The sequence below is a fragment of the Bufo gargarizans genome, chromosome 4, assembly GCF_014858855.1.
Source record: "Bufo gargarizans isolate SCDJY-AF-19 chromosome 4, ASM1485885v1, whole genome shotgun sequence".
NCBI lineage: Eukaryota > Metazoa > Chordata > Amphibia > Anura > Bufonidae > Bufo > Bufo gargarizans.
This window is the reverse complement of record NC_058083.1, coordinates 365,347,329-365,351,728: the sequence shown is the minus strand read 5'-3', so window position 1 is coordinate 365,351,728 and position 4,400 is coordinate 365,347,329. Positions and strand designations below refer to the sequence as shown.

Sequence of the window (4,400 nt, the reverse complement as noted above, 5' to 3'; positions counted from 1 at the left end):
GTTATGTTCCATGAGTCATGACAAGCAACCGTGCCTAGAATTCACTTGACATTTTAAAAAGTGTTCAGTATCCTTACTCACACAATTTAAATACTATATATATTATGCGAAGATTCGCTGCTATAATATTCGGATAAAATTCCTTTCGTACAATGGTTAGCCCTTCTGAACTACTGTTAGCGGCTTATTGCTTATGCTTAAAGCTTATGTGCGATCCAATCCACTCGCATATTGTAAAGACGATTTTTCGCATAGGCTAAGTTATGTTCCATGAGTCATGACAAGCAACCGTGCCTAGAATTCACTTGACATTTTAAAAAAGTGTTCAGTATCCTTACTCACACAATTTAAATACTATATATATTATGCGAAGATTCGCTGCTATAATATTCGGATAAAATTCCTTTCGTGTAATGGTCAGCCCTTCTGAACTACTGTTAGCGGCTTATTGCTTAAAGCTTTTTTGCGATCCGATCCACTCGCTTATTATAAAGACGATTTTTCGCAAAGAAAAAGTTATGTTCCATAACAAGCAACCGTGCCTAGAATATACTTGGCATGTCAAAACTGTTCAGTATCCATACCCATTTAATTTTAGCACTTTAAATGTATAGTATTGTACGGGAAAATTAGCTGCCATTACATTCGCAAAAAAAACTATTCGTGTTATGGTGTTTCCGTCTAAACCACTGTAAGTATTTCACATATAGCGTATATTGAGATAATTTTCTGCCCTCAAATATTATCGGACATCATATCGTTTACTTACTGAGTGACCCTTCAAATACCAGTGCATATAGCTTATTTTACAACGGTTCTTATAATGCGAAAAAGCGGTCATTAATAATTCGCATTATTCAATTCGTATGATGTAAGTTTGTTAGTCTATTGCATCATCTTATGCGCATGGATTAATATTGCGAATTATTCTTAAACCGAATATTCGTATTTTTTTCTTGTATTCCATGTGAGTTGATTGTTATCCCCTCCCAAATTTTGCTTATAGCCAATGAGAAGGCATTGTCACAGCTTAGCAACATCCCTAGCAACCAATCAGAAAGTAGTCTACCTCTCACTATATAAATCGAGGCACTCCCTGGTATCCACTTTGTGGGTTTAGTTTTTGGAGAGTTAGGAGCTAGTGCTTGTGAGCTGTTGGTTTCTATTGAGCAAAAAATTCGCATTGTTACTTTTATTTAGCTATTTAGTGTTAGGTAGTACTAGTGATTGATTAGGGAATAGCTTTTAGGGTCTGAAGTATCAAACAAGATTAACTGCTGACAGCCCGTGTAATGCCAGCCACAGGGCTGACGGATTGGAAGATATCCGCTGACACTTGCCTGCCTCCAAGTGAACCAACGGTGTGTACCTCATTGTCTCAAGCCTCTGGAACTGCTGGTCGGGTAAAAAATCCAGATTCGTTCTCATAGCGGTCCTCTCGCTCAAACCGGCAGATTCTACCTTCTCTGCCGGCGGGAGGAGCGAGGAACTCCTGCCCAGGCACCTGAACTGCTTGGTGGGACACAAATACCCTGCCCACCCCGCAGGGTCTCTCTACCTTCTTCCGGGAGGTGTTGGAAAGGGGGCCCCCCTCCCGTGAAATGCCACCCCTGTGACCCAGGGGTGGTGCGCCGGCATGCCCAGCCTCTGGAACTGCTGGTCGGATAAAACATCCAAATCCGTTCTCATAGCGGTCCTCTCGCTCAAACCGGCAGATTCTACCTTCTCTGCCGGCGGGAGGAGCGAGGAACTCCTGCCCAGGCACCTGAACTGCTTGGTGGGACACAAATACCCTGCCCACCCCGCAGGGTCTCTCTACCTTCTTCCGGGAGGTGTTGGAAAGGGGGCCCCCCTCCCGTGCAATGCCACCCCTGTGACCCAGGGGTGGTGCGCCGGCATGCCCAGCCTCTGGAACTGCTGGTCGGATAAAAAATCCAAATCCATTCTCATAGCGGTCCTCTCGCTCAAACCGGCAGATTCTACCTTCACTCTGCTGTGGAGGTTCGACCGGGGAACAGATGCTAAGTTCTGGAAAACTATGGTGGGACACAAACACCCTGCCCACCCCGCAGGGTCTCTCTACCTTCTTCCGGGAGGTGTTGGAAAGGGGGCCCCCCCACCGTGCAGCGCCACCCCTGTGACCCAGGGGTGGTGCGCCGGCATGCCCAGCTCTGAACTGCTGGTCGGATAAAAAATCCAGATTCGTTCTCATAGCGGTCTCTTTCTCAAACAGCACCTCTGTGGAAGTTCGGCCAGGGACAAAGCCACACTGCCTTACCCGATTTCGCTTCCATAAGCTCGGACACATTTTGGGCAAAGTCCCCCTCCTACTTGGAAGTACCACACTGCGACTTCCCTTGGAGCAAGGAGGCCCAGACTGCACAGCGTGTAGAGGGGGACTTGTGCTCAGGGGGAGACCCCAGCTAGTCTCTGCCACCTTCACTTCCATAATGGCAGAGGGTCAAAGTCTGACTTTTTTACCCGAAAACACTTCCAGAAGCTCGGACACATTTTGGGCAAAGTACCCCTCTTCTGTGGAAGTGCGGTTCTCTTTCTCAAACTGCACCTCTCGTGGAAGTATTGCCGGGGACTAAGCCAGACTGCCTTACCCGATTTCGCTTCCATAAGCTCGGACACATTTTGGGCAAAGTCCCCCTCCTACATGGAAGTACCACACGGCGACTTCCCTTCGAGCTAGCCAGCCAAGACTCGCAGGGCTAGTAGTGGGGGACTTGTGCTTCAAGAGGAGACCTCCAGCTTGTCTCTGCCACCTTCCCTTCCCAGGTGGCAGAGGGGCAAAGTCTGACTTTTTTACCCGAAAACACTTCCAGAAGCTCGGGTACATTTTGTGCAAAGTACCCCTCTTCTGTGGAAGTTGATACCGGGGGACCAGATGCTGAAGTTCTGGAACTGATGGTGGGACGCAAACACCCTGCCCACCCCGCAGGGTCTCTCTACCTTCTTCCGGGAGGTGTTGGAAAGGGTCCCCCCCTCCCGTGCAACGCCACCCCTGTGACCCAGGGGTGGTGCGCCGGCATGCCCAGCCTCTGGAACTGCTGGTCGGGTAAAAAATCCAGATTCGTTCTCATAGCGGTTCTCTTTCTCAAACTGCACCTCTCGTGGAAGTATTGCCGGGGACTAAGCCAGACTGCCTTACCCGATTTCGCTTCCATAAGCTCGGACACATTTTGGGCAAAGTCCCCTTAGCGGTTCTCTTTCTCAAACTGCACCTCTTGTGGAGGTTTTGCCCGGGACTAAGCCAGACTGCCTTACCCGATTTCGCTTCCATAAGCTCGGACACATTTTGGGCAAAGTCCCCCTCCCACATGGAAGTACCACACTGTGACTTCCCTTGGAGCTAGGAGGCCAAGACTTGCAGGGCTAGTAGTGGGGGACTTGTGCTTCAAGAGGAGATCTCCAGCTAGTCTGTGCCACCTTCACTTCCATCAATGGCAGAGGGGCAAAGTCTGACTTTTTTACCCGAAAACACTTCCAGAAGCTCGGACACGTTTGGTGCAAAGTACACCTCCTCTATGGAGGTTCAGCCCAGCGGCTTCCCTTGGAGCTAGGAAGCCCAGACTTGCACAGCCAGTAGAGGGGGACTTGTGCTTCAAGGGGGAGACCTCCGGCTAGTCTCTACCACCTTCACTTTCATCATTGGCAGAGGGGCAAATTCTGACTTTTTTACCCGAAAACACTTCCAGAAGCTCGGACACGTTTGGTGCAATGTACACCTCCGCTATGGAGGTTCAGCCCAGCGGCTTCCCTTGGAGCTAGGAAGCCCAGACTTGCGCAGCCAGTAGAGGGGGACTTGTGCTTCAAGAGGAGACCTCCAGCTAGTCTCTACCACCTTCACTTCCATCAATGGCAGAGGGGCAAATTCTGAATTTTTTACCCGAAAACACTTCCATAAGCTCGGACACGTTTGGTGCAAAGTACACCCCCTCTATGGAGGTTCAGCCCAGCGGCTTCCCTTGGAGCTAGGAAGCCCAGACTTGCAGGGCTAGTAGAGGGGGACTTTTGCTTCAAGAGGAGACCTCCAGCTAGTCTATACCACCTTCACTTCCATCAATGGAAGAGGGGCAAAGTCTGACTTTTTTACCCGAAAACACTTCCAGAAGCTCGGACACGTTTGGTGCAAAGTACACCTCCTCTATGGAGGTTCAGCCCAGCGGCTTCCCTTGGAGCTAGGAAGCCCAGACTTGCAGGGCTAGTAGAGGGGGACTTGTGCTTCAAGAGGAGACCTCCAGCTAGTCTCTACCACCTTCACTTCCATCATTGGCAGAGGGGCAAATTCTGACTTTTTTACCCGAAAACACTTCCAGAAGCTCGGACACGTTTGGTGCAAAGTACACCTCCTCTATGGAGGTTCAGCCCAGCGGCTTCCCTTGGAGCTAGGA

General features: G+C 49.6%; 1 long non-coding RNA gene across 1 annotated transcript in view; it reads right to left on the bottom strand.

Moving 5' to 3' along the window:
- Window positions 1-3,587: 3,587 nt before the first annotated feature.
- The window catches only part of LOC122936235, a 2,575-nt gene continuing 1,762 nt past the window's right edge, over window positions 3,588-4,400 (bottom strand). The window contains exon 3 of the long non-coding RNA XR_006388896.1: window positions 3,588-3,623. This is a non-coding gene — a long non-coding RNA (uncharacterized LOC122936235). The remainder of the gene's footprint in view (window positions 3,624-4,400) is intronic.